Source organism: Schistocerca cancellata, chromosome 8 (genome assembly GCF_023864275.1).
Source record: "Schistocerca cancellata isolate TAMUIC-IGC-003103 chromosome 8, iqSchCanc2.1, whole genome shotgun sequence".
NCBI classification, from domain to species: domain Eukaryota; kingdom Metazoa; phylum Arthropoda; class Insecta; order Orthoptera; family Acrididae; genus Schistocerca; species Schistocerca cancellata.
Window position 1 is genome coordinate 39,748,249 of NC_064633.1, and position 27,680 is coordinate 39,775,928.

At 44.9% G+C, this 27,680-nt stretch overlaps 1 protein-coding gene and 1 pseudogene across 2 annotated transcripts in view; one reads left to right on the forward strand and one right to left on the reverse strand.

Annotated features, from left to right (window-relative positions):
- The window catches only part of LOC126094491 (phospholipid-transporting ATPase ID), a 530,930-nt gene that overhangs the window by 455,842 nt on the left and 47,408 nt on the right, over positions 1-27,680 (reverse strand). The window lies entirely within an intron of this gene.
- Positions 12,311-12,428, forward strand: LOC126096016 (5S ribosomal RNA; annotated as a pseudogene).

Below are 27,680 nucleotides of genomic sequence, written 5' to 3' on the forward strand. Positions count from 1 at the left end.
TCAGTACAAGACGTAGACTGTCCAATATTAAAATAGTACAATCTACCATTAGCCAAGTAAGTGAATTTAAATAACTGAAGACTTGAGATGTCACCAGGAGGTGAAAACTCGAATTGCCATAGCGAAGGAGGCATTGAACAGAAAGAGGAGACTCTTATGTGGCAAATTAGATAAAGGACTAAGGAAAAGGCTTGGCAAATGTTTTGTCTGGAGTGTGGCACTATATGGGGCACAAACATGGACTCTGATACGAGAGGATGAAAAAAGGTTAGAAGCATTTGAGATGTGATAGGTGGAGGAGAATGGAGAGAATAAGCTGAATGGAAAAAGTGAGTAATGAAAGAGTATTGGAAAGGGTTGTTGAAAGAAGATGTCTGCTGAAGGTTGTAAGAGAAAGGAAAAACAACTGGTTGGGACATTCATTGAGAAGGGAGTGCTTGCTAGTAGATGCTTTGGAAGGATTAGTTTGTGGGAGAAGACTGAGAGGAAGAAGAAGATACAAGATGATAGACGACATAAAGGGAAGAGGAAATTATGCAGACCTGAAGAGGATGGCAGAAGACCGGACAGCCTGGAGAACTACCATGTGAAAACCTCCCTTTAGGCAAAACACTGATGATGATGATGATGATGATGATGACGCAGGCTGGCGCCTTCCATTCGCCAAGTGTGGGTTGGCTCTGAGCACTATGGGACTTAACATCTCAGGTCATCAGTCCCCTAGAATAATAAATGAAAAGCACCAGTTTACTTTTGTTCTACAATATTATTTTTATTGCTAACCGGTTTTCGGCTTACAAGGCCATCTTCAGACATTTACTGAGTCTTTTAATGTCTGAAGATGGCCTTGTAACCGAAAACCGGTTAGCAATAAAAATAATATTGTAGAACAAAAGCAAACTAGTGCTTTTCATTTATTATTATAATGTTGTTCTACCAAGAACCGACGGAAGATTCTGTTAATATGAGTCCCCTAGAACTACTTAAACCTAACTAACCTAAGGACATCACACTCATCCATGTCCGAGGCAAGATTCGAACCTGCAACTGTAGCGGTCGCGCAGTTCCAGACTGAAGCGCCTAGAACCGCTCGGCCACCAACGGCCGGCGCCAAGTGTAGGATTTGTGTGTTAAGTGAATAACTGAAACGATAAGAAACTCCATTATAAGCATGAAATCACTCACAGTAATATCTTTTCACATCAACAGGACCCGTAAACTCTAATAACGAAATGAACAACACAGCAGTACGACAGACAGTCGCTCTTTTCTGTCGCCTTTGGCGGATATACTAAACTGTCACAGCCGAACAGTTTCCTGTGCTACAGAAAAGGTACACAGACGTCCCGACAGAACCCAGTGTCTGAATTTAATACCGTGCTGTTTTAAGACTAGGAGGTGGACGGGTCTTTCAAGTCCCGTCGGGTAGGAATGGGCTATGTGGTGGTCCGACGGGCGGATATCCAACGGTGTCACACGCATTCACTCCAACGAAACCACGGAGAAGTTTGGAATTTAATCCAGGACATTGGAGGAAAGGGCTGTGCTTAGGAGTTTCGCGCAACCGCTCCTCTTACAAAGTGAAAACTGGCGACAGCGCTTTACGTACTCGGAGGGTTAGCCAATCAATCGGTGATCTGACGGGAACCGTTGTATTCAAAGACGCAAGAGCGTTGGCGCAAAGACGCAGATAAAATAGGTTTAACGTCGATTCTTGCGATTACAACTCGCAGCTAATTAAGTGGTGTTCGTTATCGAACGTCCAGGGCAACATCCTGCAGTAGTACCGGTAGTTCCTGTTCCAAAAACGTTCGATATTTGCGCCCATTCAACGTGCCATCGATGAAATATGGACCACTGAGTTTGTTCCACATGTAGCCACACCGTACGTTAACCGACCACGGACGTCGATGTGGCGCACTGTTGCTAGTGCAGCTATTTCATTAACTTCTCCTGTAACACGATTGCTTCGTTTCCTTTTGCCGGTCTGTGCGTTGCTATCAGGCATGAACGCGTTCACAAACTTGTAAAAGAATGAACGAGAGCGACCTTCCTCTGGGAAACGCTCGGCATACAAGACAAAAGCAGTCTCAACACTTCTCCTACATTCTCTGTAAATCAGGATCATTTCAGTTTTTTCTTCTGTGGTTGCAACATTCATCGTCCACTTGCACGTCTGCTCTCCAAATGATAGACAGGTGTTCAGGCAAGTACTGTAATGTTTAGAGCCGCTATCTGTTCTACGTCTGCACGATACGTGAGCTCCGGTCGCAATCTACTGCCTGTTATGATAAGTCGTAGTTCGCTACTCGGCCACGGCGGCGCGTCGAGTAGTCCCCTGTTTGATATGCCGGAGGAATATAACGTTGCGAATGGGGCTTCCAATTCGAAGTTATGAAATTCTGGTCTGTCCTACCCTCGCTGCATGGGAGTGGCGTCCCACGTCACATTGGATATTCAAGGGCCACTGAGTAGCATGTCGTAAATACAATTCTGTACACATTTCCATTCCTCCGATTACAGCGCCATCTGTGTCCAAACGAAGAAAATGTTTCAGAGAAAGGTATGTAGATTTTGCCGTAGAAACGTAATTTGCAATAAAACAGGAGTTCCCATTGAAGATTTCAAAGTTGACCCCCGCAAACAAAGCACGGGGTGAGGTCGCGAATCGAGTGTGGTATCGTTGGATGACCCCCTCCGAGACAAAAAAATTGGGATTATAACTTTTTTTGATCCGATGTGTGGTTTTCGAGATATTTCAATGTCTTCGGTTAAAATGATCACCCTGTACATCAGGAATATTCCAATCATTTGCATTTTCGTAGATTTCACGAAAGCATACGATTCTGTTGACCAAAAATCCTTGTTTAACATCTTATAGGAACAGGGACTCAACCCAAAAACAGTTTGACTAATCAAAGAGACGGTGGTTGGCACAACAGCAGGCATGACTCATTCCTTATGGATCAAAACTGGACGACAGATTATCCCCACTATTGTTCAACCTAGTCCTAGACAAAGTAAGAACGAATGGGGAAAGGAAATGAAAATCCAAGGACACTACAAACCAACACGACTAGAACAATACCAGGACGAGGCAGAGAGCCGGCCGTTGTCGCCGAGCGGTTGTAGGTGCTTCAGTCTGGGACCGCGCGACCGCTACAGTCGCAGGTTCGAACCCTGCCTCGGGCATGGATGTGTGTGATGTCCTTAGCTTAGTTACGTTTAAGTAGTTCTAAGTTATTGAGGACTGATCACTTCAGATGTTAACACCCATAGTGCTCACAGCCACTTGAACGAGATAGAGATCTTAAATCTAGTTTTCGAAGACGACCCGGCCATTGTCTTACGTGGTTTCCAAACTGCACTTGTGTATTGAGAACAATGAGAATCCGCCGACAATCAATGAGCCACCCGCGGTACGCAGGCGAGCCGGTTGTGCAAGTGTGTGTTTCACTCCACAGTGCAGGGCTGTTCGTTGTCTTATCCGTCTCGTCCAACTTCTTGTCTACAGACTGTGTGCATCCGGGAAAATAATCCGATTGGAACCAAATGTCCGGGGTTTTCGAAGTCTTTGTCCGGGGTCAGCAGTTCGAGTGACGGCAGTCCGAGTTTTTCCTCCTCCGTGCGTATCAGCAGAGCCGCGTTCCTAGCAGCTCTTGTTTACTTCTGTGCTCCCAGACGACAGAAGTGTCAGCAGACAGATACCGAAGAGATGAACCGTCGTGTCGGTCACAATTGCGACAATATGCTGCACTGTATTTCACAGGCTTACATCACTTGGCGATGTGCGCAGCTGGGGTGGTTATCATTAGCTACGTAAGAAAGTCGTTCCCCAAGAGATGTGTCACAAAACTTTGTCTGAAATTAGGCATGACGCAGGGCTGACTCGCGTACACAAACAAATGATTAGCGTAATCACGCACACAGGAGCAGGCGTCAACAGCACCGCGTGCCAAGAAATGTTCACCAGTGGCCTGAAGATCACCGCGCGCATCGTTTCCTTTAAACTTACGTAGTTACACGTTCCGGCGCGATGAGATCACTAGAGAGCACAACTAAGTGCAGGGCGAACACAAACAAAAATTTATTTCTACGGCACAATGTTAGATACTGCTTTGCTATTTGTTGCAAATCGTAGCTTCACTCAAGGTTTTTTTTATGGATATACTTCTAAATGTCTATGCGCTATTTCACAAACAGTAGCGTACCTCATTTAGTTTTTGTGCTTACCTTCCTGCTCGCACTTTCGCAACATCTGATTTTCTCTCTCTCTCTCTCTCTCTCTCTCTCTCTCTCTCTCTCTCTTGTTACTGGATCGCTGCTGTCACAATCGCTTCCATGCAGGAGGGAAAGCCAATGTGTTTTGCGGTTCGATGAAACACGGTCGCCTGTTAAAGCTGCCAGACGAGAAGAACATCAGAGGCTGGTATGAAATTTTTAAAGAGACTGTCGCTGTTGACGATAAGGCAAAAAGTACAACAATATCAGAAACTGAATCCGCCTTGATGCAAAACACCTTGTTATTCGTTTATTTCTTTATTTTCCCAAACTAGTTTCGGCGACAAATATAACCATCATCAGTGGGTTTTTTAATCTAAGACACGCAGAAAATACCATGGTTATACAAACCGAGTGGCACATTATTACATTTTTACTATTCATTTTTTGAAACATAGTTTTCTACGAATACTTTCATACTATCTTATTTCTTGTATGTTACAGCATGTTTTCGAGAATTATTGTCGCTGTTTGCGACGTATTTCCTGTGCGATTTTTTTTAGGTTGCCGTTTTTACTTAGCGAACATCATGTCATCTGCATCAAGGCGGGCTCAATTTCTGGTATTGTTGTTTTTCTACGCAAATGCAGGCCAAATGGAAGAGTTCCAAGATAAAATTATTAAGGCGAGGAATGGTACGGACGAAACCGTGCGCTGACCATTTCAGCACTGTGCACAGAAACCGACGCTCCGTGTTCCCAGAAAAAAAATATTCAAATGTGTGTGAAATCTTATGGGACTTAACTGTTAAGGTCATCAGTCCCTAAGCGTACACACTACTTAACCTAAACACACACACACACACACACACACACACACACACACACACACACACACACACACACACATGGCCGAGAGAGAACTCGAACCTCCGCCGGCACCAGCCTCACTGTCCATGACTACAGCACCCACACCGCTCGCCTAATCCCGCGCGGCTTCCAGAAAAACAGCCATACCTCAAAATGTTGTTGTTGTTGTGGTTTTCACTTCTGAGACTGGTTTGATGCAGCTCTCCATGCTACACTATCCTGTGCAAGCTTCTTTATCACCCAGTACTTACTGCAACCTACATCCTTCTCAATCTGCTTAGTGTATTCATCTCTTGGTCTCCCTCTACGATTTGTACCCTCCACGCTGCCCTCCAATGCTAAATTTGTGATCCCTTGATGCCTCAGAACATGCCCTACCAACCGGTCCCTTCTTCTTGTCAAGTTGTGCACAAACTCCTGTTCTTCCCAATTCTATTCAATGCCTCCTCATTAGTTACGTGATCTACCCATCTAAAAATGGCTCTGAGCACTATGGGACTTAACTTCTGAGGTCACCAGTCCCCTAGAACTTAGAACTACTTAAACCTAATTAACCTAAGGGCATCACACACATCCATGCCCGAGGCAGGATTCGAACCTGCGACCGTAGCGGTCACGCGGTTCCAGACTGTAGCGCCTAGAACCGCATGGCCACCCCGGCCGGCCTACCCATCTAATCTTCAGTATTCTTCTGTAGCACCACATTTCGAAAGCTTCTATTCTCTTCTTGTCCAAACTATTTATCGTCCATGTTTCACTTCCATACATGGCTACACTCCATACAAATACTTTCAGAAACGAGTTCCTGACACTTAAACCTATACTCGATGTTAACAAATTTCTCTTCTTGAGAAATGCTTTCCATGCCATTGCCAGTCTACATTTTATATCCTCTCCGACCATCATCAGTTATTTTGCTCCCCAAGTAGCAGAACTCGTTTACTACTTTAAGTGTCTCATTCCTAATCTAATCCCCTCAGCATCACCCGACTTAATTCGACTACATTCCATTATCCTCGTTTTGCTTTTGTTGATGTTCATCTTATATCCTCCTTTCAAGACACTATCCATTCCGTTCAACTGCTCTTCCAAGTCCTTTGCTGCCTCTGACAGAATTACAATGTCATCAGCGAACCTTAAAGTTTTTATTTCTTCTCCATGGATTTTAATACCTACTACGAATTTTTCTTTTGTTTCCTTTACTGCTTGCTCAATATATAGATTGAACAATATCGGGGAGAGGCTACAACCCTGTCTCACTCCCTTCCCAACCACTGCTTCCCTTTCATGTCCCTCGACATCTGGTTTCTGTACAAATTGTAAATAGCTTTTCGCTCCCTGTATTTTATCCCTGTCACCTTCAGAATTTGAAAGAGAGTATTCCAGTGAACATTGTCAACAGCTTTCTCGAAGTCTACAAATGCTAGGAACGTAGGTTTGCCTTTGCTTAATCTAGCTTCTAAGATAAGTCGTAGGGTCAGTATTGCCTCAGGTGTTCCAACATTTCTACGCAATCCAAACTGATCTTCCCCGAGGTCGGCTTCTACTAGTTTTTCCATTCGTCTGTAAAGAATTGATGAAAAGATGTAAAGAATTGATGGAATGCTACCGTCTCAGCCACATATACCCAGCCGGAAGAAAAGGCGTAACACCCTCAAGACTGTGTTGAGTGGCAACAGCGCGTAATACTCTGGATACTGACGTGGTGCAAAGTTACTGATCCACTTGTCACGGTCATCGGCGGTCACATGGAGCTTAAAGGCCTGTGCACACTCTGTAGGCAGTAACTGAGCTCAGGATAGCTGTGAACAATGTTTTCAACATTCATTCTAGGGTACACTCATGCCACCAACGAGTATGTACTCCTGCTGAACAGCTTCAGCCATTTGAACGGGGTCATACTGTCGGCCTGTGGGAAGCTGGAAGGATGTATCGGCGTACTGCGGCGCATGGTGGACACACAGTGTGCCGTTGGCGTGTCGCTGCTTGCAACAGTGGTCCGTGGAACGTTCCCACACTTGTGAAACAGGTTCTGGACCTCCGCGGAGTACAGACGCATGCCACGGTGGATGCACTGTGCGAGCAGCCGTGGCCGACCGAGCATCATCGGGGGATGAAATCCGGGCAAGTATTGTATCTGCTGTGTTATCAGAGGCCACTGGGAGCCGTCCGTTTGCAGCATTACGGGAGACTCCCTGTCAGGTTAAGTGGTGAGAGGGCTCAGTGGGCAGCTTGTCGAAACCTGAACGCAGGTTAAGCAAGAAAACAGGAAGAAGGTATACTGAACTGTGAAAAAAAAAGCAAAATAGAAAGAGTGAACGGTCTAAGACAAGAAGTGGAACATAGAGCAGCCCAAAAGAGCAACGGAGTCGCGGTTAAATGGTCACGGTGATGGACGGCCAAGCGGGTGAGACGTGTTCAAACCTCCCTCGTGCCAATTCTTCTTCTTCTTTTCTCGCAGACAAAAGTAGGACAATATCGTCAACATTTTGCTGACAATTCATCTTGATGGATGATAAATCGCGAGCCCATCGTGAACACATTCCTTCAGCATGCTAGGATTACTCGAGAATGGAGTGCCCTGCCTGTTCCCCGAAGATGAACCCAATCGAACGTGTGAATAATGTGCACATGTGTTAGTAGAAGAGCCAACAACGTGTTACGAGTGGAGGCCGAAATGCACGCGTTTTAGCTAACGCAGGCTGGCGTGAGGACGGAAGAACTATACTGACGTGAGGTCTGGAACATGACAAGGAATGAGAATTCAGAAAGCGGACGTAATTAGTTTGATACTTAACTTTAATCCATTAATGATGAACGTCGCTCTTGAAGGTACATGATTCACAATATTATCTGTTCAGAATACATTCTTGAAGATACTAATTATAGTAACTGAATATGGCACCTTGCTACATCGTAGCAAATGACGTAGCTGAAGGCTATGCTAAACTCTAGTCTCTGCAAATGAGAGCGTATGTAGACAGTCAACCATCGCTAGCCAAGTCGGCTGTACAACTGGGGCGAGTGCTAGGGAGTCTCTCTAGACTGGACCTGCCGTGTGGCGGCGCTCGGTCTGCAATCACTGATAGTGGCGACACGCGGGTCCGACGTATACTAACGGACCGCGGCCGATTTAAAGGCTACCACCTAGCAAGTGTGGTGTCTGGCTGTGACACCACACATATACAACGACTATGCACTCTGCGCGACTTACGTAGAGTCGCCATTGGAGAGTGAGACAATCTGGACCAGCGCTAGCTAGCTTGATGGTCTCAACAGTAGTGTGCCACGACAGATTTAAGTCTGCATCGTAGCAGCGGACGTTACACCAGGAACTGACATCCCATGGAAAACAAACTCTTTGGCCGTTACAAAGTTATTTATTTTTTTATTTAGTTATCTGAACACATTGCAGGTGAGTGTATATGCGTGCAGTAGAGGAAATTTTTGTTTTGTGTGCCACGAATTTCGAATTAAAGGGGTAATGCAAAACTTTGTTGATGCGACGTTTTAACTAGCTCTGCCGTTGTTGTTTTGTGTCTCACTTATGGCAACGGAAGTAACAGCTGAGATCACTGACGTAATTAGCATAGCGGTAGTGAGACTGAAGAAGGCGCAAAGAAGGCTCGACAACCTAAGTAAGACACCCAGAAGGGTGAGACTGAGGATCGCCTACAGCAAGAAAAAGCCATTGGGTACTGCTGGGAACTGGAAAACACCGCGGAGCGCCGTGCAAAAGTTAGACGCATTTAAATACCTGGGAGGGAATAAAGTGGGAAGAGGCATGAGCAATGATGGAATCATAGAGAGGATCAAGATGATATCAGCCTTCTGCGTGACTAGAGATACACACAATAAAAAGAATACCCATATCTACGGACGCAAAGATCAGACAGTACTGCTGGAAAATAAAAAAATGCGGCACCTTCGAGAACAAGATCATTTTATTGATAAGTGAGACGACAGGTAGTTTATCATTGTAGGAGTATATCAAAGTGAGACCAAATGAAACACACGTGTCGCCCTAAAGCAGGGGCGGGCAGGAAACCTGCACGTGTGCGGTGCACTTGCACGCGTGCAGTTAACAGGTGTTCTGCGTGCACACAGGGGCAAGCTGGCCACCCGCTTATCTCCACTCCCCACCATACCTTCTGTCCACTCCTTCCTCTGTAATGCGTTTTGTTTTTCTAGCTTGCTTTATTGAATGATGGAATAAGGTTAGCAGGAGTGCTTGAAATAAATCATGGTTTGAAAGAGTACCTATTAACTACGCTACGTTTTATTTAATTATCACAGGTGGAGTTTACAATATGTTTAATATCTGGAACAAAATTTCTGCATACAGACAAACGCAAACAGTTACGTAAATTTTCATCACTTATGTTTGCTCTTAACCGAGGCTTATTAATTCAGCAAATGGTTTTCCAGCTATATTAAGCGCAATTTTATAGCTTGCACGTACCGCTGGGCTATTATTGTTGTCGTCCTGAAAAATTCGCTTCGCATCAACGTCCGCGGCTTAGCCTTGTACTACACTGCCGCAACCTGCTGGCTGTCGCCACAGCCCAGGTCGACGATCGCACGCGAGCAGCACGCGTGCAGCGCTGTGCGCTCACGAGCCGCGTGCAACGTTTGCCCGCCCCTGCTGTAAGGGCAGCAGAACTGCGGTCTGCGTCGTTAGTGATTGTCGGCAAACAGCGTTAGACGCGGGTACAGACGGACGCGCCGCCGCGCTATCGACCAGAGGCCGGGCTTCGGTTACGCCCACTGCCGCTAGCCGACCCTGTTTATCGACCATGCCGCCGTCGCCGAGACTCGCTCCCACGTGGCCTCAAGTCGGCAGACAGCTCACAGAGCTGACTCACTCAGCAGTCGCGCCAGTCCGTCACCTCTGGTCACTTCTCCCACGCAAAACCCAACACTTACGTCACTTCTCTTGTTCTACGCTGATTGCGCGACGAAAACCCTTACCGTCATGACAGTACGGTAGCACGCGTACTTCTTTCAGTCGAGCGTACGTTTTCTGCCACGGTACGTTTGTAACGCAGAGACTTTCTAAGGGCATACGACGCCCAAGGCGCAACCACAACGGCAGTACACAAAACGTCAGAGGCCCAAATATAATTAATCTGATAATTCCAACTACAGATTCGAGATAACTACAAAATACTAACGCGTATTCTTTACAGACGAATGGAAAAACTGGTAGAAGCCGACCTCGGGGAAGATCAGTTTGGATTCCGTAGCTGACCTTACGACTCATCTTAGAAGAAAGATTAAGGAATGGCAAACCTACGTTTCTAGCATTTGTAGACTTAGAGAAAGCTTTTGACAATGTTCACTGGACTACTCTCTTTCAAATTCTAAAGGTGGCAGGGGTAAAATACAGGGAGCGAAAGGCTATTTACAGTTTGTACAGAAACCAGATGGCAGTTATAAGAGTCGAGGGGCATGAAAGGGAAGCAATGGTTGGGAAGGGAGTGAGACAGGGTTGTAGACTCTCCCCCATGTAATTCAATCTGTATATTGAGCAAACAGTAAAGGAAACAAAAGAAAAATTCGGAGTAGGTATTGATATACATGGAGAAGAAATAAAAACTTTGAGGTTCGGCGATGACATTGCAATTCTGTCAGAGACAGCAAAGGACTTGGAAGAGCAGTTGAACGGAATGGACAGTGCCTTGAAAGGAGTATGTATAAGATGAACATCAACAAAAGTAAAACAAGGATAATGGAATGTAGTCGAATTAAGTCGGGTGATGCTGAGGGAATTAGATTAGGAAATCAGAGACTTAAAGTAGTAAAGGAGTTTTGCTATTTGGGGAGCAAAATAACTGATGATGGTCGAAGCAGAGAGGATATAAAATGTAGACTGGCAATGGCAAGGCAAGCATTTCTGAAGAAGAGAAATATGATAACATCGAGTATAGATTTAAGTGTCAGGAAGTCGTTTCTGAAAGTATTTGTATGGAAGTGAAACATGGACGATAAATAGTTTGGACAAAAAGAGAATAGAAGCTTTCGAAATGTGGTGCTACAGAAGAATGCTCAAGATTAGATGGGTAGATCACCTAACTAATGAGGAGGTATTGAATAGGACTTGGGAGAAGAGGAGTTTGTGGCACAACTTGACCACAAGAAGAGATCGGTTGGTAGGACATGTTCTGAGGCAAAAAGGGATCACAAATTTAGCACTGGAGGGCAGCGTGGAGTGTAAAAATCGTAGAGGGAGACGAAGAGATGAATACACTAATCAGATTCAGAAGGATGTAGGTTGCAGTAGGTACTGGGCTACGAAGAAGCTTGCACAGGATAGAGTAGCACGGAGAGCTGCATCAAATGAGTGTCAGTAGTGAAGACAACAACAACAACAACAAAATTTCAACCTCATTGATGATGACCTGAGAGCGGACGGATCTTTAATTAACAAGTCATAAAACTAAATCGGGTATTTTATGCAACTGGAGTAATTTCCCGCAGCAAACGAGTGTCACAGAATGATTGCTTACATGGCGGGCAATACAGAGGGGCGGAGAAATTTTGACATTCTCGATTTAGTTAATTCAAAATGGCGAATTTCCTCAACAGTTACTGGCCGTTACGTTTGAATGAAAGGTGAGGATACGCAGTGGCGTAGGCATATCAGTTTTCCCTCGTTCGGAGAACTCGCGCCCAAACAGGTGTCCCACCCTAAGAGACAAAGAGATCGAGCCGGACTCCGTGGCGCGGCTACACCAGCGGTTCGTTCCTTCAAGTTGGCTGCTGAGACCTACTTGTGAACTGCGGACGTACACTGACTGCGGTGCGGCGCCCGAGTTCGCATAAAGCGGCGAGAGCCACCATTCGGTTGCTGATGACGGACGTCTTCACTTCGTGGAGAGTAGTGCTGCAGAAGTCACCGTCATATTGTTACCAAAGTTCCCTCTCTGATCACCATGGAGGCGGTGGTGTGTTAGCGCCGTAGCGTTCGAAAGCTTGCAGCACTCGCGTTGGTTGCTACCGAGCAATTACACCGGTTGCACAGCGAGTACCAAGTGTCGCGACCTCACAAATCCCAATAAGGTAAGCTTTGTCTTTAAGCCCTTGCTCCTGTTTTCGTTATACGGATCTCATGCCTAACACCTTATCATTGTCTCGTTCAACCGATCCTCTCGGAGAGACTGGATGTCATCTCGTTTCACTTCAGTATGTTCTACTTTCTTATTTCAACTACCTGTCATGCCAAGGGCCTCGCCGCAGTGGTAACACCGGTTCCCGTCAGGTCACCGAAGTAAAGCGCTGTCGGGCTGGGCTAGCACTTGGATGGGTGACCATCCGGTCTGCCGAGCGCTGTTGGCAAGGAGGGGGGGGGGGGATGCACTCAGCTCTTGCCGGCAAACTGAGGAGCTACAGCTACTTGATTGAGAAGTAGCGGCTCCGGTCTCAGAAACTGACATACGGCCGGGTGAGCGGTGTGCTGACCACATGCCCCTCCGTATCCGTATCCAGTGACGCCTATGGGCTCAGGATGACACGGCGTCCGGTCGGTACCGTTCTTTGGCTTTCATGCCCTGTTCGGGAGGAGTTCAGTTTAGTTTAACTGCCTGTCATAGCAAGCTGCCTTTGAGCCAAGCACTCAGATTTGTAAGAGCATGTTATAAAACTTGTGACTGGGCTGACTCACATGCATATGTTTTACTGCAAAATATATATGCCTATTTTCATCTATTTTCTGCCTATCATATTTCTTAACTTTCCCACTGGCCCTTTGTCATTAAATGACGGTATCAGTTGGGCGGTGAAATACTAGCAGACGCGTTTACGGTCCAGGGACCGCACATCGGCAGATGAGTGTAACTTCCTGTCTAGAGGGAAAGGCGACAGGCAGAACTATACTACACCGTATCAGCCATCCAGAGATAGCTGATGTCAGTGAGATGGATGTGCCTGAAGAGAAGCAACAAGGTGATTGATATTCAGTTGACAGGCAATTAGTAAGTTTTAGACGCAAATCACCACGGTTTTCCAAGTTCAATCTGTTCCACTGTTTAGTCAAAACTCGCGTGGCTAAAACCAGCTTCAACTATGTATGAAGTTGGGAATGCAAGTAAGAAAGGTTCGGCTTCTGCTCTGAGCTTGGGGTATTTAGCGGCAACATTTTCATTGCTCCAAAATTCACTGAGTTTTTTAATTTTTTAAATAACGCTTTAGCTTCGAGATCTACACTATTTCAATCAGTTCACCGTCTAAATCAGGTACGCCGCCTTCATTATCTATTTTCACATCAAATGGAGTAGCAAAACATTCGGGAACATACAGATTCTCCAAGACTTCCAAACGCGCTGCCTTAAAGTCTTCTCTTAATTTACCAAGCTGTTTAATATGTAACTCTAAACCACGGTCGGAAATCTTTTCATTTTCTTTTAGTACTCCCCAGTTAAAGTCAGATCGTGCCAGTGAAGATTTAAATAGCTCCATTTTTACTTGAAAGGCCATACAGACTATTCGAGCTTGACCGACTGTAACGTTTTTTTTTTCCCCCTAGGAAACCCTATTGTACTTCGTTAAATTTCGATTCGTTTTAACTTGTCACAAAGTGATGGATCCACATTCCTACGAAACTCTTCAGTTGAGTCGTACAAGTCAACAAGCTCCTCCTAACCATCAACTTTTGACAAGCATCTTACCTCAGTGTGCAAAAGTAATTGCTTGAAAATTTCACCATTTTATTCACATAATCTCGCAAACAGATTTTTAATATGAAAAACTCAATACGTTTGCAGCACAACAAACCAGCAGTAAGTTACTACCTCGTTAGATATAAAGAACTCCCTATTCTTTCTCAGTGAGCAATGTGGCCGCCTTTTGCTGGCAATAGATATTTAGTGTTGGAAGGAACTGTAATTATATCTAAATTTCATCTGTTCAGTACCATTAGATAGGAAAAAGGTAATAAAAAAGTACCTACATTTAATGGTTTTCGATATATGACGACATTTTTGCTGGAATATTCAATTTTTTCCCTAGACAGTTAAACCGATCGTCTTTGGTTCAAAATGGCTCTCAGCACTATGGGACTTAACAGCTAAGGTCATCAGTCCCCTAGAACTTAGAACTACTTAAACTAACCTAAGGACATCACACACATCCATGGCCGAGGCAGGATTCGAACCTGCGACCGTAGCGGTCGCGCGGTTCCACACTGAAGCGCCTAGAACCGCTCGGCCACTCTAGCCGGCGATCGGTTTTGGTATTAATCAACCCCCTTTCGACCCTCGTGTATTGATCGATCTCTGCTGAACTCCTGTAAGACCCCTAGCGGTAGGCGGAAGGATCTCTTTTGTAGACTGATTGCATTTCTCTATTATTCTACTAATAAAACGCAGTCTGCCAGCTGCTTTACATATTATTTGGAGTATGTGATAGTTCCACCTCATATCCTTACAAAGTGCCATATCCAGATGTTTTTAGGAGTACACCGATTTCAGCGGTGACGTGTTGATATTGCAATCAAAGGACACAACGATTTTTTTTTCGTTTCGCGAAATGCATTTTTCAACTTTTAAAACAAGTTGCTAATCTTTGCACCACTTTGGAATCTTATCGGGATTTGACTGAATATTTGGGCAGCTTTTTTTCAGACGGTGCCTCTTTATAGACAACAGCAACAGCATTGTCGGCGAAAAATCTGAGTTTCTTTTTCAATATTGCCTGCAAGGTCATTAATATATGTTGTGGGTTGGCAGGAGAGCCCACCGGTTTTGAGAGGAAGCCGAAAGGCACGCGTTTTAGCTCACGCAGGCTGGCGTGAGGTCTTGAACAAGTCAAGGAAATCAGACTTTAGCAAAACAAATACGTAGCTGCTGGAATACTTAATTTCAATCCATAATTGGTGAACATCGCTCTTGACGGTACATGTTTTACAGCATCAACAGTAACTGGTAATGGCGCCTTGCTAGGTCGTAGCAAATGACGTAGCTGAAGGCTATGCTAACTGCCGTCTCGGCAAATGAGAGCGTATTTTGTCAGTGAACCATCGCTAGCAAAGTCTTGTTTTACAGCATCAATAGTAACTGGTAATGGCGCATTGCTAGGTCGTAGCAAATGACGTAGCTGAAGGCTATGCTAACTATCGTCTCGGCAAATGAGAGCGTATTTTCTCAGTGAACCATCGCTAGCAAAGTCGGCTGTACCACTGGGGCGAGTGCTAGGAAGTCTCTCTAGACCTGCCGTGTGGCGGCGCTCGGTCTGCAATCACTGATAGTGGCGACACGCGGGTCCGACGTATACTAACGGACCGCGGCCGATTTAAAGGCTACCACATAGCAAGTGTGATGTCTGGCGGTGACACCACAACATACACTGTGAATAGCAAGGGTTCAGCACAGCTTCCTACACCTAAAGTTACCTCTACATTTGTGTATGACTTTCCACAGATCGTTATTCGCTGCGTTCTCCCTACCGGGAAATTCTAAATCCAGTCCCATATTTCACTTCATACCCCACATGATCGCACTCTGGATAACAAGCGTAGTTGTGCTACTGTGTCAAATGCTCTTCAAAAGTCGAGAAATTCTACAGCACCCTCACTGCCTTCATCCCTTGCTTTCGCGACGCCATTTGAGGAAAGTAAGTGTTGGGTTTCACGTGATCGATGTTTTCGGAATCCATGTTGATTCATATGGAGGAGGTCAATCTGTTGAGGGTAACTGACTACGTTTGAACTCAGCATGTTTTCTGAGATTCTACAACAAATGGATGTCATGGTCACTGGACGGTAATTATGTGACTCAGTTCTGCTACTGTTCTTGTAGACGGAGGTGACCTGTGATTTTTTTTTCCACTTTCCGGCCACGGTTTACGTAGAGAGTAGTTAAAAGAGGCAGTAACTCAGCCACAAATTCGGTACAGAATTTGATAGTGGTTCTCTCGGGTCCTGGAGCTTTGTCCAATTTTAGTGATTTCAACTGTTTCTGAAAACCGCTGATATCATTATCTGTATCGTTCATCTCTGCACTGACAAGAGAATGAAAGTAGAAATAGAATCAAGGCAAGTCAGGAAAACGCAGTAGCTTCCTGTTTGCTAGCGGTCTTTCTCAGGCAGTCCAACATTTTTTGCAAACGTTACTCGACGTGAACATATGCGATGTGAGCTTCCTTTTCATCTCACGCCGAACTAAACGTCCATGATGAAATTGGAATTGCGATATAAGCAGCAGTCGGGCACTGAAATAAATTGAATAAAGACAAGTGAAAATTTATTGATTGGCGGCTCCATGGAGTGTCCTGTGCACCACGACTAGATAATGGATATACTTAGAAGGAGAGACGGCATTGGTCGTATTTTTTTGTTTTATTAACCGCAAAATCGATTTTCGGTCGCTCTAAGCTTGTTGACACCAGCGCCTAACAATTTAAATTGTATATTACAGCACTGAGGATGGTCACTAAGTGACCGAAAATCTATTTTGCGGTTAATAAAACAAAAAAATACGACCAATGCTGTCTCTCCTTCTAAGTGAAAATTTGTTTCGGACCGGGACTCGAACCCGAATGCCGCTCTTTACGCGAGCGGTCGCCTCAGCAGCTTCGGCCGTCCGAGCACGTTTCACATCCAGCCAAAATTCCCAGCTTGTCCCACACCACATACGTGACGTCACCTGTCCATTGCCCTCACTGCTGACAACCGCACGCTGACCCCCGCAAGAGGTCGGACGTAGAGCGCAGCTCCACTGAATGGTCATTAGTTGCCGTCAAGGTGCATATAGGATACTCTTATCTTACATGTGTAGTGTCTGTTCTTAAACTGACTACACTGCAAACTGCAATATATACGTCTATTCTGTTGCTGGTTTTTATCTTAGAACGTGCGTGCTATGAAGGTAAGCCGTTTCAAACCACCGCCGCACTAAAGATATACACTACTGGCCATTATTGCTACACCACGAAGGTGCCGTGCTACAGACGCGAAATGTAACCGACAGGAAGAAGATGCTGTGATATGCAAATGATTAGCTTTTCAGAGCATTCACACAAGGTTGGCGCCGGTGACGACACCTACAACGTGCTGACATGAGGAAAGTTTCCAACCGATTTCTCATACAGAAACAGCAGTTGACCGGCGTTGTCTGTTGAAGCGTTGTTGTGAAACGAGGAGAAATGCGTACCATCACGTTTCCGACTTTGATAAAGGTCGGATTGTAGCCTATCGCGATTGCGGTTTATGGTATCGCGACATTGCTGCTCGCGTTGGTCAAGATCCAATGACTGTTAGCAGAATATGGAATCGGTGGGTTCAGGAGGGTAATACGGAACGCCGTGCTGGATCCCAACGGCCTCGTATTACCAGCTGTCGAGATGACAGGCATCTTATCCGCATGGCTGTAACGGCTCGTGCAGCCACGTCTCGATCCCTGAGTCAACAGATGGGGACGTTTGCAAGACGACAACCATCTGCACGAACAGTTCGACGACGTTTGCAGCAGCATGGACAATCAGCTCGGAGACCATGGCTGCAGTTACCCTTGACGCTGCATCACAGACAGGAGCGCCTGCGATAGTGTACTCAACGACGAACCTGGGTGCACGAATGGCAAAACGTCATTTTTTCGGACGAATCCAGGTTATGTTTACAGCATCATGATGGTCGCATCCGTGTTTGCCGACATCGCGGTGAACGCACATTTAAAGCGTGTATTCGTCATCGCCATACTGGCGTATCACCCGGCGTGATGGTATGCGGTGCCATTGGTTACACCTCTCGGTCACCTCTTGTTCGCATTGACGGCACTTTGAACAGTGGACGTTACATTTCAGATGTGTTACGACCAGTGGCTCTACCCTTCATTCGATCCCTACGAAACCCTACATTTCAGCAGGATAATGCACGACCGCATGTTGCAGGTCCTGTACGGGCCTTTCTGGATACATAAAATGCTACAGCTATGGCCCATGCCTCAAAGGGAAGAAGCTGAACAACACATCTTTATTCGGGAGCAAGATGGTGCGCCGCCTCACTGACATAACTCAGTACGCGATTGGTTAAACGAAGATGTATCCGACCGGTGGATTGGGAGCGCCGGGTCGGTTGACACAGCATTCTATGTATAACCTCCACGTTCACACACGATCTGACGCGATCATGTGTATCTGCCTCCGGTACCAGCTGATGTGTCCGAAAGTGTTATTGCAACAGTTACTCCTCACACATTGAACAAAGGTTTCGGAACAACTCTCCTATCGACTCGATGTGTGATCAGTGTTCACACTGAATAATTGTAAGAAAAACTGTTTGTGTTTATCTTTTATTTGGTGTATTATTTATAATTGTAAGGTGAATGTAATATGTGCTAAAAAGCCTTAAAACAGGCATATTCATTTTGAAGCACCCTGTATGTAATACAGTATAAAAGTACCTATCACTGACTAGTAGTTGGATCTTTGTTAGAAATCACAATCCTCAGAAACGTAGTAGAGTAAAAAATGGTTCAAATGGCTCTGCGCACAATGGGACTTAACAGCTGAGGTCATCAGTCCCCTAGAACTTAGAACTACTTCAACCTAACTAACTTAAGGACAACACACACATCCATGCCCGAGGAAGGATTCGAACCTGCGACCGTAGCTGTCGCGGGGCTCCAGACTGTAGCACCTAGAACCGCTCGGCCACTCCGGCCGGCGTAGAAGAGTAAAAACATACAATATGGCAGAGCTGCGAATGTTATAAATTCTTAGAGTATGCTAATAAGTAATTGTCATTAACCATAGGCAGCTTACATTGTTCGTCAGTGTCACAGCCCATACTTCATTTTCACACCGAGCGAGGTGGCTCAGTGGTTAGCACACTGGACTCGCATTCGGGAGGACGACGGTTCAATTCCGTCTCCAACCATCCTGATTTAGGTTTTCCGTAATTTCCCTAAATCGTTTCAGGCAAATGCCGGGATGGTTCCTTTGAAAGGGCACGGCCGATTTCCTTTCCAATCCTTCCCTAACCCGAGCTTGGGCTCCGTTTCTAATGACCTCGTTGTCGACGGGACGTTAAACACTACCCACCTACCTACCTCATTTTCACTTTAAAAAGGACGAACATTGTTAGCGATAATAAAATTAATTTTAAGAAAAGCTTTCATGTCCCGCATTAAATCAGTTAGTTGCCGTTCCCCACCACAGTATAGCTAATTACATCCCATTATCTTGACCACCTTAAATAACTGTCTGTCCAGATGCAAATTACAAAATGTTTCAAGCAAATGTTCTTTAGCCGTCAGGGGGACATCAATCAACGTGATTGCCTTCGTTGTAGCTTTGTTTTTTATAAAGATATGAATAGCGGTATGACGTTTTTAAATGGCACCAAGTATTTTTTATTCGGTAATTCATTTCCTCTCCTAAAGACCTATCCAAAAATGTATCACAGTGTACCATGCACTGAAACACAACGTTACTAATTACATAACACAACATTGACTTTGATCCGGTATCACAAACTCGTCCACTTGCTGGCGTTGTCAGAAAACAAATGAATACCAAGTAAAAACATAACAAAAAATTGACTTTGACTCTACTGTACCGTTGCCCAGGAGCAGAACATTCAAAGGTGCTCGAAGTGGTGACCCTGGACACCGATACGCTGGTGCACTCGTTGAATGAAAGAATCATTTACTGCTTCCAGTGTTGCCTGCTGAAGAGAATTACAAGCAAGCACGATACATTCCTGCATGTCCTCTCGAGTTGTTGGAATATCACGATAGACGTGATTAATGAATCCCCAAAGAAAAGTCCAGAGGATTTAAATCAGGAGACCTAGCAGGCAAAGTAACTGTTCCTCCTCGACCAATCCACCTGGCAGGATACCTTCGGTTCAGAACGCGACGTGCACACAAGGCATTATGTGCTGGACATCCATCGTGTTGATACCATATAAGCATTCTGGTTCTTAGCGGCACTTCATCCAGAAGAGGAGGAAGAATTCGTCTGAGGAAGTTGGCATACGCCGTGTCGTTTAGACTACCACTGATGAAATAATGGCCAATAATTATAGTACCAAGCATCCTACACCAGACGTTAACTCTCCATTGACGCTGATGTTCCACCTGTCTAAGTCATCGTGGATTGTCGCTGGACCAATAATGCATGGTCCTTGTATTTACCTGTCCTTTGTTTGAGAAGCAACATTCATCGGCAAGTAGAACACTGGAGAAGAAGTTCGGGTTGGCGAGGATTTGCTGCTGTGCCCATTCATAGAACTGTACACGATTCTGTAAATCATTCCCATGCAATTCTTGATGTAGGTGTACATGGTAAGGATAGAACCGGTGACGTATAAGAATACGATGTACACTGGTTTTAGGAATGCCAATCTCGTGTTCAAGCTGTTGTGTGCGCACATGTGGATTCATAGCAACGGAAGCATAACAGTAACTTCGACAGCTTCATCTGTGCGAATGATACGACGATTGTTTCGTCGTGGGTTGAAACTTCCCGTCGCACCAAGACGAGAAAACATCCATTGGGAAGGTGGGCTCTTGTCAGGATATCGCTCTCTGTTTAGTTCCGCTGCCTGCGTAGCATTTCGTCTACCTTTCTACAACAACAATACAATAAACGTTATGTCGATGCAGTCTGTAGTAAGGACAGTCTTTACTGTATACCTACTCTGTACAGCAGTATTTAAAAGGACTAAACTACTGTACTAAATGCACCCGTACATAAGAAAACAGTGTTGCAATTACTGATTTGCTAACTTACATTAACCATAGATGAGTAGCATTTCTACCTTCTCTTCGTTGCTGTACATTCTACTCACACAACTCTTCAACTGACGATGGTTGACGGAATGACGGGTGTGCATTCTTCTTATGTTTACATTTGTCGTCTGTCAAAGTCAGCACGTGGATGTGTTCCATTACCCCGAATAATTGCACTAAGGGCTGGAAACGTCAACGTCAGTGTTGTGTTAGGTAATTAATAACGTTGTGTTTCAGTGAGTGGTACACTGTGATACATTTCTGGATAGGTCTTTAGGAGAGGAAATGAATTACACTATAAAAAATACAGGAAGCCATTTAAAAAAAGTCATACCGCTGTTCATATCTTTGCAAAAAAGCAAAGCTACAACGAAGGCAACCATGCTGATTGATGTCCCCCTGAAGGCTAAAGAACATTTGCTTGAAACATTTTGTAATTTGCATCTGGACAAACAGTTATTTAGGGTGGTCAAGATAAATGGGACACCCTGTATATCTGAAAAATGGTAGTATTATGTGTTGCATGATAAACGCCAGTTCAGCTAGAAGTACGCGGGTGGCAACTGCGGGGACCCGAGATGAGTCTGACATTGCTTCCACTTACTTGTGTCAGGCTCCTTCTTTCTTCTTCCCTGTCGGCCTCCCTTGGCCAACTCTTGCTTTTTCGACCCCAACGGTATTAGCTTTCGAGGCCCGAGGGCGTCTTTACAATTTTCTTATTCCTTCTTATAACCCAACTCCTGAGGGGAGCCCACCCCTTAAGAAAAGCCAGCAGTCCTGTGAGCTGTGAGGGTAACACCGCAGGTTGGACGGGAGGCCAGCACCCTCTCTCCGTAAAAAATTAAACATGCTTTCAAGACTACAAGTAAGCCTCGGAACATTACTGACAAAAATAGACGACGTCATTGGCAAAGAAACGGTATACGATTTGGAACGTGGAATGTAATACTGTGGAGGAGGAAACTTGTAGATGCGTGCGGTCCACTGGGCCGGATCACGTAGTAGTAGTAGTAGTAGTAGTAGTAGTAGTAGTTACATGTTGGTAGAATTTTACGCGGGACCGTCCCCGCTCTAACCCCTACGCGCATGTTGATTACGTCTGTCGCGAGCACTCATGGGAAGTTATAGTGGCGGAACAGTTGATTTGAATAGCCAGTGACGCAACGATGTTTCGGTTTCGGTCTCCGGAGAAACATCAAGAATTTTATACCAGAATGATATCATAGTTAAGTCGGCCTCAGTTGATCCCTGACGGATGTGTTGGGCTGGACGCGCCTACCTCAACCAATTACATAACACGATTTTGTGTAAACGTCTGTATGGCAACGCTTCAGTGTTGTCACGGCCATATACAGGGTGGTCCATTGATAGAGACCGGGCCAAATATCTCACGGAATAAGCGTCAAACGAAAAAACTACAAAGAATTAAACTCGTTTAGCTTGTAGGGGGAAACCAGATGGCCATATGGTTGGCCCGCTAGATGGCGCTGCGAAAAGTCAAACTGATATCAACTGCGTTTTGTTTTAAAATAGGAACCCCCATTTTTTATTAGATATTCGTTTAATACGTAAAGAAATATGAATGTTTTAGTTGGACTACTTTTTTCGCTCTGTGATAGATAGCGCTGTAATAGTCACAAACGAATAAGTACGTGGTGTCACGTTACATTCCGCCAGTGCGGACGGTATTTGCTTCGTGATACATTAGCCGTGTTAATATGGACCGTTTACCAATTGCGGAAAAGGTCGGTATCGTGTTGATGTATGGCTATTGTGATCAAAATGCCCAACGGGCGTGTGCTATGTATGCTGCTCGGTATCCTGGACATCATCCAAGTGTCCGGACCGTTCGCCGGATAGTTACGTTATTTAAGGAAACAGGAAGTGTTCAGCCACAGGTGAAACGTCATCCACGACCTGCAACAAATGATGATGCCCAAGTAGGTGTTTTAGCTGCTGTTGTGGCTGATCCGCACATCAGTAGCAGACAAATTGCGCGAGAATCGGGAATCTCAAAAACGTCGGTGTTGAGAAAGCTACATCAACATCGACTGCACCCGTACCATATTTCTATGCACCAGGAACTGCATGGCGACGACTTTGAACGTCGTGTACAGTTCTGCCACTGGGCAGAAGAGAAATTGCGGGACGATGACAGATTTTTTGAACGCGTTGTATTTAGCGACGAAGCGTCATTGACCAACAGCGGCAACGTAAACCGGCATAATATGCACTATTGGGCAGCGGAAAATCTACGAATGCTGGGACAAGTGGAACATCAGCGACTTTGGCGGGTTAATGTGTGGTGCGGCATTATGGGAGGAAGGATAATTGGCCCACATTTTATCATGGCATTCTAAATGGTGCAATGTATGCTGATTTCCTACGTAATGTTCTACCGATGTTACTACAAGATGTTTCAGTGCATGACAGAATGGCCATATACTTCCAACACGATGGTGTCCGGCACATAGGTCGCCTGCGGTTGAAGCGGTATTGAATAGCATATTTCATGAAAGGTGGATTGGTTGTCGAAGCACCATACCGTGGTCCGCACGTTCACCGGATCTGACGTCCCCGGATTTCTTTCTGCGGGGAAAGTTGAAGGATATTTGCTATCATGATCCACCGACAACGCCTGACAACATGCGTCAGCGCATTGTTAGTGCATGTGCGAACATTACGGAAGGCGAACTACTCGCTGTTGAGAGGAATGTCGTTACACGTATTGCCAAATGCATCGAGGTTGACGGACATCATTTTGAGCATTTATTGCATTAATAATGTATTTACAGGAAATCACGCTGTAACAGCTTGCGTTCTCAGAAATGATAAGTTCACAAAGGTGCATGTATCACATTGTAACAACCGAAATAAAATGTTCAAACGTACCTACGTTCTGTATTTTAATTTCAAAAACCTACCTGTTACCAACTGTTCGTCTAAAATTGTGAACCTTATGTTTGTGACTATTACAGCGCTATCTATCACAAAGCGAAAAAAGCGGTCCGTCTAAAATATTCATATTTCTTTACGTAGTACACAAATATTTAATAAAAAATTGGAGTTCCTATTTTAGAAACGCAGTTGATATCCGTTTAACCTATGGCAGCGCCATCTAGCGGGCCAACCATAGCGCCATCTGGTTTGCCCCTTCAAGCTAGACGAGTTTCGTTCTTTGTGGTTTTTTCGTGTGACACTTATTTCGTGACATATTTGGCCCGGTCACGATGAATGGACCACCCTGTAGACAGCTGTTGTTTTTGCCTGCAGCCGTGTGCGCTTCCCCGTGAAAGCTGGCATCAGTGCTGCGAGCTGTCAGGTAGCTTCTTAGGCCGTTTCGACAGTAGATCGACTTTTTACCGAGACCGAGTGTCGGCTTCATCCCAGGAGGTAATGATGTTGCGAATCAAATTGAATTTTCGGAGGAAAACGCTTGGTTTGAAGACACAAATACACCCAATACATAATAAATAACCCTGTTTTAGTGTTACGCTATCGCTACGTCTTGGAGTTTCTATTATAACGTTGGACGTAGGTAAAAAAGAAAATAATGGGATATTACAATAACAGCTTCCAAGTAACACAGATCCATGGATGGTTCTGTTTCTTCAAATGGTTCAAATGGCTCTGAGCACTATGGGACTTAACATCTGAGGTCATCAGTCCCCTAGAACTTAGCACTACTTAAACCCAACATCACACACATCCATGCCCGAGGCAGGATTTGAACATTCGACCGTAGCGGTCGCGCGGTTCCGGACTGAAGCTCCTAGAACCGCTCGACCACAGCGGCCGGCTCTGTTTCTTCAACCCACATGCGAATTCAGGGGGCAAGATGCATGACGGTGAAGAGTCCAACCCCCCTCCCCTCCCCCTCTTCCCCAAAAGCTGAAGACTATATTAATTACTGATGTAAATAAGTTATTATAGTTGTATCAAAACATTTCATACACGTGATGCTTATAAATTAGTATACCAAAGTAATTTTTCACTGTGAAAAGGGTAAATAACTTACAGAAATATCTGATTCAGCACTGAATGCAGTATCATCATCATCACCGTCATCATCATCATAAGTCGCTGTGCTCATTGCTGAGCGTCGTGACCCCATGAACCAAGCGTGTACATACTGGACGGTGCCAGCTTCTCTCAGTGCCTGCTGAAGAGGTAGACCACAAATCTCACTTTGATCTATCCATCTGCTCGCTATTCTCGCGCTTGGTCTCGTGCCCACAATCTTTCCTTGCAAGATTATTTTCTCTAGATTTTCTCCATCTTTTCTCACAATATGGCCAAAGAACTGGAGAATTTTTTCGGTGACTCGAAAAGAAAGGCGTCTGGAGATATCGGGTTGTTCAATAATGGACACATTTGTTCTTATTTCGGTCCATTTTATGCGTAGCTTCCTACGCCAGCACCAAAGATCAAACGCATCAGTGCGCTGTTTGTCTCTGGCCTTGAGTGTCCATGTCTCGCAATCATAAAAGAAGACAGAAAACACGAGTGTTTCAACTAGCCGGATCTTTGTGCTGTTTTTTATTGTTCTGCTGTGCCAGATCTTGGTGAGCTGCTTCATGGCTACACGCCCTAGCGTGATCCATCTTTTTATCTCATCTTCACAACTTCCCGTGCTGCAGATGGTTGACCCAAGATAGATGAAGGAATGCACGACTTCCAGTTCCTTTAATCCACCTGTGAGCTGGATCTGTTCTTCTCGATCAATTATCATGCGTTTAGATTTACTGAGGTTGATGTCTAATCCATGTGCTAGACTAGTGTCCTTTATTCTTGTTAGTAGCTCAGCAAATTCATCTTCGCTGTTGCCTAAAAGCACAGTGTCATCAGCAAAACCGAGGTTGTTGATAGTTCTCCGACCAGTTGAGATGCCTTTGGTGCAACCATCAAGAGCTTTCCTAATGACATGTTCTGCACAGATGTTGTACATTTGTGGGGACAGGACACGACCCTGTCTCGCACCTTTTGATACTCTGAAGGACTCGGACGTGCCAGCACTTGTCTTTACAACTGCGAAGTCATCATTGTATAGACTTTTGATCAGTGCTGTCGGGTGGGACACCGAACTCTGCAAGCAGCTGCCTCAACTTTTCCCAGACAACGCAGTCCAAGGCTTTCCTATAGGCAAGGAAGCAGATGAAAACAGGAACACACAACTCTCGCGATTTTTCTATTTTCTGTCTTGAGGATCTGTTCACGAGTTCCTTTCCCTTCAACAAAACCTGCTTGCTCTGTGGATATGTGAGGCTGGATGTACGGCTTCAGACATTGGTTCAGAATGTAGAGAAAAATTTTACTTGCGTGAGATATGAGGGCAATAGTTCGGTAGTTGGAGCGGTTCCTGATAGACCCTTTCATGTGTAAGTAGAATGAAGAGAGACTTTGACCAGTCATCCGGCCACTCCCCAGTTTCCCATATTGTTTCACACAATTAATGCAGCACATCAATACCTTCCTGTCCCATTTCCTTGTTCATTTCTCCAGATATACCGTCTACACCAGGGGCTTTACAATTCTTCAGAGGTTGAATCGCATTCTCTATTTCACTGCGTAAAAAACTTACTTGACACTCTCACAAAAATAGAATGCAATCTTTCTCCCCTACCTGTACATAAGTTACGGAACCTGTTGAACTGAATGAACAGCCTAATGAGCACAGAATATGAACTGGTAGTGTACGAAAGACAGGCGAAGTAATAAAAAGTGGCAGAAATGAGATTAGCTTTAAGCTAAACAAGAAAATTGAGGACCACGTCGTAGATAAAGTGGAGGACTTCTGTTACCTCGGAAGCACAATATCATGGACAAAGCAAGGAGGGCATAACAAGCAGGCTAGCACAAGTAAACAGAGCTTCCTGGCCAAGAGTAGTCTAGTAGTACCAAACATAAGGCCTCAACCTGAGTAATAAATTTCTGAGAATGTACGTTATGAGCACAGCATTGTACGGTAGTGAAACATGGACTGCGGGAAAACCGGTGAAGAAAGGAATCAAAGCGTTTGAGTGTGGTTCCGTAGAAGGATGTCGAAAATTAGGTGGACCGATAGGAAATGCGAGGCGAAGACAGGAGCATATGAAGAACACTGACCAAAATAAGTGAGAGGATTATAAGATATCTCGTAATGCATCAGGAAATAACTTCCACGTTACTACACAGAGCCGTAGATAGCTAAAACTGTAGGGGAAGACAGATATTGAAATTTACCCAACAAATAATTGAAGATGCTGGGTGTAAGCGCTACTGTGAGATGAAGAGGTTGTCACAGGAGGGGAAGTCGCGGTGGGGGCTGGGGCGTAAAACCAGTCAAACGATTGATGGAAAAATATTATAAAAAAGTTGCTTTGTTATCCCTAAACAGTTGCGGTCAGATGAGAAACTGTAGATAACTGTATAAGACGTTGAATACATTTACTGCCGTCGAGAAAAGTAGAGGGCAAATGAGATCCAAGTTGGATGCAATATTCAAGAATGTGGCGTGCAGGAGATCGCAAGCATTTGCTCTCTCTCTCTCTCTCTCTCTCTCTCTCTCTCTCTCTCTCTCTTCATGAATTGGTCCAGTATACACTGAAGAGCCAAAGAAACTCGAACATCTACCTATTATCGCGTAGGGACCCCGCGAGCACGCAGAAGTGCCGCAAAAAGATGTGGCAAGGATTCGACTAATGTCTCAAGTAGTACTGGAGGGAATTGACACCATGAATACTGCAGGGCTGTCCATAAATCCCTAAAAGTACGAGAGGGTGGAGATTTCTTCTGAACAGCACTTTGCAAGGCATACCAAATATGATCAATAATGGTCATGTCTGAGGTGTTTGGTGGCCAGCGGAAGTATTTAAACTCAGAA